This window comes from Cetorhinus maximus, chromosome 7, assembly GCF_964194155.1.
Source record: "Cetorhinus maximus chromosome 7, sCetMax3.hap1.1, whole genome shotgun sequence".
Classification (NCBI taxonomy): Eukaryota; Metazoa; Chordata; class Chondrichthyes; order Lamniformes; family Cetorhinidae; genus Cetorhinus; species Cetorhinus maximus.
The window spans coordinates 13,587,052-13,597,956 of record NC_135885.1 but is presented as its reverse complement, the minus strand read 5'-3'; positions in this window follow the sequence as shown (position 1 = coordinate 13,597,956).

Sequence of the window (10,905 nt, the reverse complement as noted above, 5' to 3'; positions counted from 1 at the left end):
TGTGATGGAATATTCCCCACTTGCCTGGATGAGTGCAGCTCCCACAACATTCAAGAAGATTGACACCATCCAGGACAAAGCAGCCCGCTTGATTGGCACCACATCCACAAACATTCACTCCCTCTACCACCAACACACAGTGGCAGCAGTGTGTACCATCTACAAGATGCACTGGGGGAACTCACCAAGCCTCCTTAGACAGCACCTTCCAAACCAATGACCATGTGGTGGAAAGGGAGACAATCAAAGATTTCTGAAGGAAGTTGGATGGGCACTTGGGGGAAATATACTTTCAGGCCCATGGGGATTGAGGGGTGAATGAGACTGGTTGGATTCTCTACAGAAGGCCAGCATGGGCTTGATGGGTTGAATGGCCTCCTTCTATGTCACAATGACTCTATGAATCCTTAGTGCACAGAAGGTTAAGGAGAGATTTGGTAAAGGTGTACAAAAGGCGTTGATAGAAGGTGATGATAGGGAAATTAGGGAGAAACTATTTCCACTATATTATACAGATTCATTTTCAATAGCCAAAGAGTTACCAGCCAGCAGACACAGATTTAAGGTGATTGGCTAAAGAGGCGACATGAGAGAAAAAAGAATAAAAACAAAAATACCTGTAAAACCTCAGCAGGTCTGACAGCATCTGCGGAGAGGGATACAGTTAACGTTTCGAGTCCAAATGACTCTTCATCAGAACTAAGGAAAAATAGAAAAGAGGTGAAATATAAGCTGGTTTAAGTGGGGGGGGCGGGGGGTGGGGGGGGGACAGGTAGAGCTGGATAGAGGGCCAGTGATAGGTGGAGATAACCAAAAGATGTCATAGACAAAAGGACAAAGAGGTGTTGACAGTGGTGATATTAGCTAAGAAATGTGCTCATGGGGACATTAAGGGTAGAAAGCAGGACAAGCAAGGGACAGATAGCCCTAGTGGGGGTGGGGTGGGGGGGGGGAGATCAAAATAGGCTAAAAGGTAGAGATAAAACAATGGATGGAAATACATTTAAAAATAATGGAAATAATGGAAATGAGTTTTTCCAGGTATTTTTGTTTTTGTTCTAGATTTCCAGCATCCGCAGTGTTTTGCTTTTATACGAGAGAAAAAGTCTACACAGCGAGTTGTTGTGACCTGGAATGCACAGGGTGGCAGAAGCAGATTCAATAATAGCATTTGGAAAGGAATTGGATAACCACTTGAATCGGGAAAATTTGCAAGGCAGTGGGGGAAAGAGCAGGGGAGAGGGACTGATTGGATAGCTCTACCAAATAGGCTCGATGGGCCAAATTAAACTCCGTTTGTCCTGCATCAGTCTATGATTTCTATCATTTGCAAACATGCCTTCCAGCATGAAAGATGCAAAGCATGTCACATGATGACTTGTTCGAGCGTCATGCAGCTGCCTTTGTTTTCTGCTGAGCTTTTGGTACAGTGCCATGGTCCATACTCCACGGACCTATACAATAAATCTTGGAACCATCTGTCAGTAGCAAGGAAATAAAAACCTCGCCATTTAAAGCAGATGATCTCTCTTTTGTTTGCCTGGCTACACATGAATTAAAAGGTGTTACAATTCGTAGAGAAACTTTCTGACCTTCTCCAACCCCACTCATTCCCACATTGACTGATCCTTTAAATGCAAACCTGGATTAAGGACTCATTGACTATTTCTCTATTGGAGGGCCTTACCCCAGATTAAAATCGATCAGCAGTGGTTTAGAGGTATTTTAGCACCTGTGGCCTATTGTTTAATGCACAGAGTTTTAACAACAGATCAATGACTGTGTTAAAATAACGGGTAAAGGAATCTATACACAGGTATATTTAGACTGTTCTACAAGATTAAATTGTGAACCAAGTGATGCTGCTGAAAGATATAGGCCCAAAATTACTTCGTGCTTTTTTGACGGGCTCCTCTAGTAGGAGTGTAGAGAAAGGACCCAGAAATAGGCCAGGATAGGCCGGGAATGAGTCCGCTTTTGGAATTCCAACTTGGCTTCACAAAGGAAGACGCCTCTGCCAATGAAGTACACTGGACACCAAGCAATGTATGCCAATTTTTATTGTAAATAGTAGCACAGCTTCCCTGGTAGCATTCTCGCTTCTCAGTCAGAAGGTTATAGATACCAGTCTCAATCCAGCACTTGAACATAATGACATAGGTTAACACTCCAGTGCAGTACTGAGGGATTGTTACACTGTCAGAGGTTCTGTTTTACGGATGAGGCATTAAACCGAGGCCCCGCCCACCCCCTGAAGTGGACAAAATTTCAAAAAAGAGCAAGTAAGTTATCCCTGATGTCCTGGCCAATACTTATCTGTCAATCAATATCACAAAGATAAATTATCTGGTCATTATTACATTCCTCCTTTTGTGAGCTGGTTATGTTCAAATTGGCTGCTGCATTTCCTACATTACAACAATACTTCAAAGATACTCCATTGGCTACAAAGCACTTTGGGATGTCCAAAAACACCAGCTAGTCTTTGGAAACCATATTTAAATTGCCAGTCAGTGTTGTCAATTTATTTGACAATGGTAGGCATCACATTAGACCCTAATTCTTTCCTAGCTCAATAAAAAGAAAAACAAGACTTGCATTTATATAGTGCTTTTCAGAGCCTCAGAACACCTCAACACTTTAAACCAATTAAGTAGTTTTATAGTTATTGTTGTAATGTAAGGAACATAGCAAACAATTTGTGCACAGCAAGGGCACACAAACAGTAAATACCAGATCAAACAATTGTACAGCACAGAAAGAGGCCATTCAGCCCATCATATCCTGCCAGCTCTTTGAAAGAGACATTCACTTAGCCCACTTCCTGCTCTTTCCTTATGGCCCTGCAAATCTTTCATTTTGAAAGTTACTATTGAATCTTTTTCCATCTCCTTTTGAGCCATTGCATTCCAGATAATAACAACTTGCTGCGGAAAAAGAAATCTCTTCATCTCTCCTATGGTTCTTATGTCAATTATTCTTTTTTTAGCAATGTTGACTGAGGGATAAATAATGACCAGGATACTGGGGAGAGGTACCTTGCTCTTCTTTGACACAGTGCTGTGGGATCTTTTCCAACCCCCTGAGAGGATAGATAGGACCTTGGTTTAGCATGTCATCTGAACTGACCACACATCCACATTTAACAGAAAGGATGAATGGGTAGAAACCAGCAGGGCTATTGGTTTACACTGGATTCTAAGGGCAGGATTTTCAGGTCAGTGTGTGGGCACGTGCCCGACACCCACGAGTGTGAAATAGTGTGCGATGACTTCGGGCAAGCGTCCTGTGGTCATTGCGCACTCACACGATGTTTCGGTCAGCGGGCACGCGCAAGAGTCGGCGGCGCGCCCGCTGACAATTAAGAGGGTTATTAAGCCCATTAATCAATTCATTAAATTGAATATTTTGCTGCCCGTCCAACCTTACGGTGGGTGGGCGGGCAAATAGGCCGGATGGCCTTTGCATTTTTTGTGAAGCCTCATCCACGGGTGGGATGAGGTTTCGAACAGTGACTAAAAAAAAAAGAATAAAAATTTTTAAAACTCATTTTTCACATGTCCCCTTTCATGTGACAGAGAAACATGCGGGGACATGTTTTCCTTATTTTAAAAATCTTTATTTTTTAATGTTAAAAACCTTCAGCTCCCTGAAGCAGCTCTGTGCCTTCAGAGAGCTTTCATTGTGCCTGTGCACACAACAGCGCTCACGCTCCTCCCAACCCCACCCCGGCAGCACTGAGGTTATCAGCGCGCGTTTCACACTGGCCGCCCACTTAATTTAGCCAGCCAGCGTGAAATCGCGGTTGGAGCCCGATCGCGGGCAGGCCGTTGGCGTGACTGCACTCGGGCTCACCCGCCCGAAGAGGGGAAAATCCCGCCCTAAGTTCTCACAAAGACTTGAAGATCACATGGCACAATTACGGCACTGTTAAATAATATTCACTGGCTTACCGCATCCAATTAAATTCAATTCTTTCCTTACAATGTGGACTTACAGGATTTTCTGGATGTTTACCACCCATTTTTCCATGAAGAAAGCAGATCAGTGGTCTCAGAGATCAGTGGAAAGAATCTGGACGATTTCTCCACTCTCTCGTCCAGGGGCACTGCAGCTCTCTGTTGACTACCTGAGGGGCTGCGCAGGCAGTTATAATAAAAGCAAAATAATATAAAAGCAAAATAATATAAAAGCAAAATAATGCAGACGCTGGAAATCTGAAATAAAAGCAGAAAATGCTGGAAAAAAACTCAGCAGGTCTGGCAGCATCTGTGGAGAGAGAAACAGTTAATGTTTTGAGTCCGTATGACTCTTCTTCAGCAGTTGTAATGTTAAGCAATCCAAACTGACCCACAACAATACCCGATAATCACTTCACATGCTGCACTTGAGGCAGGACCCGCTTCTCATGCATTGGTCTCCTTAGCCACAGCGAAAGTGCAAGATATGAAGCTACACCATCGCCATTGATTGGTCACTTGTCCATCATCCCACATGGGTTGGAAGGATGCCGACGGAATCCGAATCGCGAGTTGAAACGGGGATCTTGCTGAACTGTATATCTCAATTCCATCCTTGAACATGTTTACAACAAAGCCATCCGGAGGCATTGTATCTAACAAAAGAAATCTGAATGAATTCCTAATTTATTAATAAATTTAATATTAGGTGGTTCCCTCTGCAAGCCTTAGGCAAGTGACACTGCCATAAATTTAACCCTGAGAGAATGTTTTGTGTTTGGGGGATCTCATGCAAGTTCTTAAGCCATTCTGCTGTACTGGGCTAAAAAAAAAGACTTTCATTTATATCGTGCATTTCATGATGACTGGACATCCCTAAGTACTTTACAGCTAATGAATGACTTTTGAAGCATAGTCACTGTTGCACTGTAGGAAACACAGCAGCCAATTTGCACAAAGCAAGGTCCCACAAACATCTATGTGACAATTGTAGTTTTAGGATGTTCTGAGTTCAAAGGGTTAATGTGTGGGACTGGAGAAACAGTTCCTCCCACATGGTGATGTAAGAGAGAGAGACACATGACTAAGGTTTGAGAAGGCGAAAGCTCATGGCTTAAACTGAGTAACATCCATTGTCTGGTATGTCTATATATAGTTATGTTCATCCAATAAACCTGTTATTTTTCAGATATATCTTTGTCTCTGCAATTGTTCCTTAGCCAGTCGCAACCAAAATACAGCATGGGTTCAGAGGTGGGGTCTTACAAAAATAATGACTAGATAATCTATTTTTGTGGTGTTGATTGAGGGATAAATATTGGCCAGGACACTAGGGATAACTCCCTAATAGGGTCAGGGTATCCTTACATCCAGGGCCTTGGTTTAACATCACATCTGAAAGACAGTACTAGACTGGAAGATCAGCCTTGATTTTTGTGCTTAGGCCCTGGAGTGAGACTTGAACCTTGTAACTTAAGGGTAAGAACTCTAATCACTGAGCCACAGCTGACAGACTGCAAGGCTTGCTGTCAGGAGGAAAAGTTTTCACTGAAATTTTATTTCAATTCTTTTTAAGATCATAAGAAATAGGAGAAGGAGTTGGACATTCGGCCCATCGAGCCTGCTCCGCCATTCAATAAGTTCATAGCTGATCTGATTGTGGCCTTACCTCCACTTTCCTGCTTATCCCCCATAATGCTTGATTCCCTTATTGTAGATCAAAAATCTGTCTAACTGAGCTTTGAAAATGACCCGGCCTCCATTGCTCACTGTGGAGGAGAATTCCAAAGTTTAACGACCCTCTGATAGAAGAAATTCCTGCTCATATCTGCCATAAGTTGGAGACTCCTTATTTTTAAATTGTACCCCCTAATTCTAGATTTCCCCACAAGGGGAAACATCCTCTCATCATTTCAAGCCCGCTCAGAATCTTATAATTTTCAATAACATCACTTCTCGTTCTTCTAAACTGCAATGAACGTAGGCCTAACCGGCTCAACTTTTCCTCATAGGACAATTCTTTCATTCCAGGTATCAGCCTAGCGAACCTCGTCTGAACTGCGGCAAGTAAATCCCTCCTAAGTAAGGTGACCAAAACTGTACCCAGTATTATAGATGTGGTCTTACCAATGCCCTAGTTTTAGCAAGATTTCCCTACTTTTACACTCCATCCCCCTTGCAATACAGACCAACATTCCATTTGCCTTCCTAATGACTTGACGTCCTGCATGCTGACCTTTTGTGATTCATGTACCAGGACGCGCAGATCCCTCTGTACCACAACATTCTGCAGTCTCTCTGCATTTAAATAATATTATGCTTTTCTATTCTTCCTGCCAAGGTCGACAACGTCACAATTTCTCACATTATACCATTACAGTTAAAATTACAACGTATGTCTATTGTTGGAGAAGAACCATTCCCCAATGTTAACACTGGTGATATAATAAACAGAAATGAGAATGGTTTCCAAACCTTTTCTTGTTAGGCCGTGGAAGTGAGCTTCATTGCAGCTGCTGTTTTCGCTGATTACTTACGTGCTATTCTTGTTGGGTCTCATAGGACGATAGGTGCAGCCGTGTTACAATCTTGGTCTTCAGTTGGGTTTCAGCTCCAGGCCAGTCAGACTTGCTTGTTCCTTATCAATTTTTGTTGGTTAACCCTCTTTTTGTTTTTAATTTTCTGTCCCTGGTTCTTTAAAAAGGTTTGACCTCAGCGCTATTAGAATTGGGAATGAGCTATCAATAGGGAACCAACGCTGGAAATAGACCTTTCTAAAACTGCCAGTGCATCCTGCAAACCCACGCAGCTATAAACATAATGGCGTAGACAGCGAGGAGCATTTGACAGACTCTACTAATATAACCTGTGCTTTAACTTGAGCTCTTCTAAAATGCTGCTGCCACTACCCTAACTCACACCAAGTCCCATTCACCTGGTAAGCCTGTGCTTGCTGACTTATATTGGCTCCAGACTGGTAACATTAAATTCTCAATCTTATGTTCAAATCCCACCATGGTTTTGTCCCTATCTTCAGCCCTACAACTCTCCAGATTTCCTCCAAATCTTAACTCTTTTGCACATCAGATTTTAATCGCTCCGCTATAGCTGGCCATGCTTTCAGCTGCCTGGGTCCTAAGCTCTGCAATTCCCTTCATAAACATCTTGCTTCTCTGCATCTCTCTTCTCCTTTAAAATGGTGCTTAAAACCTACCTCTTAGACAAAGGTTTTGGTCAACTGACCCAATAACTCCTCAAGTGACCCAGTATCAAATTTTATGTGATAATGCCCCTGCAAAGGTCCTTGGGATGTTTCACATTAAAGGCACTATATAAATGCAATTTGTTGGCGTTGTGCTGCTTGAGGAGTGAAGTTTGATATTTATAAAACCTAACCTGATGAGATGGCATGCTGATCTATCTCATATCCTATCCCTTACCCATTGCCTGACATCTTCGCTTTGTGTATCATGAATAAAGGGTGTAACCTCAAACAATTTAAAGGGATTTATTTTCAGTAATAACACTGTAAAAATAGCCTGGCTGAACTGCTGTAGTGAAGACAATCCTCCAGTGGCTTAATTAAATGGTCCAATTATTAAGTAGTGTTACTGTGATGTTATGTGCAGGGAAAAAAACTACTCTGGACACTTATATGTAGCAATATTGTAAACGGGTTATGAAAATTTCCTCTGGCCTTTATTTCTGGTGAAATTGTAAACGTTTTGCTTTCAAAAGCAACCGTTCTTTCCGCACAATGAACGATGAACTGTTTGTACGGAAAATTACCTTGTGGCAAATTAAACGGCAATGATTAATATTAATTTCAGGTACAATTTAAGAAAGACTGAACCAACGAGTACAATCATGGAAGATATCAGTCTTCAGGTGAGAGCTTTGGCTGCGACAGCCAGTAGACTCTGGTCACGATGAGAGGTGGGAAGCAGCCTGTGCACGACCCTTTCATCACCCACGCTCTCTATCAAAGTAATTTCCAGCAGGGTTTTTTTTATTCGTTCATGGGGTGTGGGCGTCACTGGCTAGGCCAGCATTTATTGCCCATCCCTAATTTCCCTTGTGAACTGAGTGGCTTGCTAGGCCATTTAAGTGGGCGTTTAAGAGTCAACCACATTGCTGTGGATCTGGAGTCACACATAAGCCACACCGGGTGAGGATGGCAGATTTCCTTCCCTAAAGAGCACTAATGAATGAGATTGGTTTTTAACGGCAATAGTTTCAAGGTCATCATTAGACTTTTAATTTCGGATCTTTTATTGAAGAGTCATACAGACTTGAAACGTTAACTGTTTCACTCTCCACAGATGCTGCCAGACCTGTTGAGTTTTTCCAGCATTTTTTGTATTTATTTCAGAGTTCCAGCATCCATGGTATTTTGTTTTCATCAGGAGTAGGCTACACTAGGCCTGGTATTATGCAATGAAATAGGATTAATTGATGACCTCATAGTGAAGGTGCCCCCTTGGTAGCAGCAACCATAACATGATTGAATTTTATGTTCAGTTTGAGGGAGAGAAGAATGGGTCCAAAACTAGTATTTTAAACTTAAATAGGGGAAATTATGAGGGCATGAAAGCAGACCTACCTAAAGTGAATCGGCAAATTAGGTTAAGGGATAGGTCAGTGTAGATGCAGTGGCAGAAATTTAAAGGGACATGTCAGAATACACAGAATAGATACATTCCAATGAGAAAGAAAAATTCCAAGGGAAGGGCCCATCATCAGTGGTTAGCCTAAGAAGTTAAAGATAGTATCAAACCTAAAGAACAAGCACATAATTGTGCAAAGACGGGTGGCAGGTTAGAAGATTGGACAGGATATAAAAAACACCAAAGAATGACTAAAAGATTGATAAGGAGGGAAAAATAAGAGTACAAGAGAAAGCTAACTAGAAATATAAAAACAGATAGTAGGAGTTTCTATAGACATTTGAGAAAGAAAAGAATCAACAAAGTGAGCTTTGGTCCTATAGAATGTGCTTCTGGGGAATTAATAAGGGAAAATAAGAAGATGGCAGATGAATTGAGCAGGCATTTTGCATCAGTCTTCACTATAGAGGGTATAAGTAACAACCCAGAAATAGCTGTAAAACAGGAAATGGAAGGGAGGGAGGAACTCAAGAAAATTACAATCACCAGTAAAGTGGTACTGAGGAAATTGCTGGAGCTGCAGGCTGACAAGGTTCTGATGGACTTTGCCCTAGGGTCTTACAATAAGTGGCTAGTGAGTTAGTTGACGTGTTGGTTTTAATTTTCCAAAATTCCCAAGATTCGGGGAAGGTTCCATTCGACTGGAAAATAGCAAAATAACTCCTTTATGCAAAGAGGGAGGGAGACAGTAGGAAACTACAGACTAGTTAGCCTAACATCTGTCATTGGGAAATGTTAGAAGCTATTATTAAGGACGCGACAGCAGGGCACTTGGATAAATTCAAGGTAATCGGGCAGAGCCAACATGGTTTTGTGAAAGGCAAATCATGTTTAACCAATTTCTTGGAGTTCTTTGAAGATGTAACATGTAATGCGGATAAGGGGGAACCAGTGGGCGTACTGTATTTAGATTTCTAGAAAGCATTTGATAAAGTGCCACATCTGAGGTTATTACAGAAAATAAAAGCTCAAGGTGCAGGGGGTATCAAATTGACATGGATCAAAGATTGGCTAGCTAACAGGAAACAGAAAGTAGACAAAAATAGGCCATTTTCTGGTTGGCAAGATGTAATGAGAGGTGTGCCACAGGGATCTGTGCTGGGACCTCAACTTTTTACAATTTATGTTGTAAATGACTTGGATGAAGGGATCGAAGGTATGGCTTCTAAATTTGCTGACGACACAAAGATAGGTAGGAAAGTAAGTTGTGAAGAGGACATAAAGAGGCTATAAAGGAATATACATAGGTTAATTGAGTGGGCAAAGATCTGGCAAATGGACCGTAACGTGGACAAATGTGAAATTGTCCATTTTGGCAGGAGGAATAAAAAAGAAGCGTATTATCTAAATGGTGAGAGATTGCAGAGCTCCGAGGTGCACAGGGAATTGGGTGTCCTCGTGTATGAATCACAAAAGGTTAGTATGCAGGTACAGCAAGTAATTAGGAAAGCTAATAGAATGTTAATGTTATTGCGAGGGGAATGGAATACAAATGTGGGGAAATTATGCTTCAGTTATACATGGTATTGGTAAGACCATGTCTGTGTTACTGTGTACAGCATTGGTCTCTTTGTTTAAAGGAAGGGTGCAAATGCATTGGAAGCAGTTCAGAGAATGTTTACTAGACTAATACCTGGATTGGGCAGATTGTCTTATGAGGAGAGGTTGGACAGGCTAGGCTTGTATCCACTGGAGTTTAGAAGAGTAAGAGGTGACTTGATTGAAACATATAAAATCCTTAGGGGTCTGGACAGGGTGGATGTGGAAAAGATGTTTCCACTTGCAGGAGAATCTAGAACCAGGGATCTCTTTCTCAAAATGTAGTGGGAGCAGAGTCTTTAAATATTTTTAAGGCAGAGATAGATAGATTCTTGATTAACAAGGGGGTGAAAGGTTATCGGGGGTAGGTGGGAATGTGGAGTTGAGGTTACAATCAGATCAGCCATGATCTTATTGAATGGTGGAGCAGGCTCAAGGGGCCGAGTGACTTTGTTCTACTCATAGTTCACATGTACATGTCACTGAATCCCCCACTATCAACATCCTGGGGGTTACCATTGACCAAAAACTGAACTGGATCAGCTATATAAATACTGTGGCTACAAAAACAGGTCAGAAGCTGGGAGTTCTGCGGTGACTAACTAACCTCCTGACTCCCTAAGGCTTGTCCATGATCTACAAGGCACAAGTCAGGAGTGTGATGGAATACTCCCCACTTGCCTGGATGAGTGCAGTTCCTACAACCCAAGAAGCTCGACACCATCCAGGATAAAGCAGCT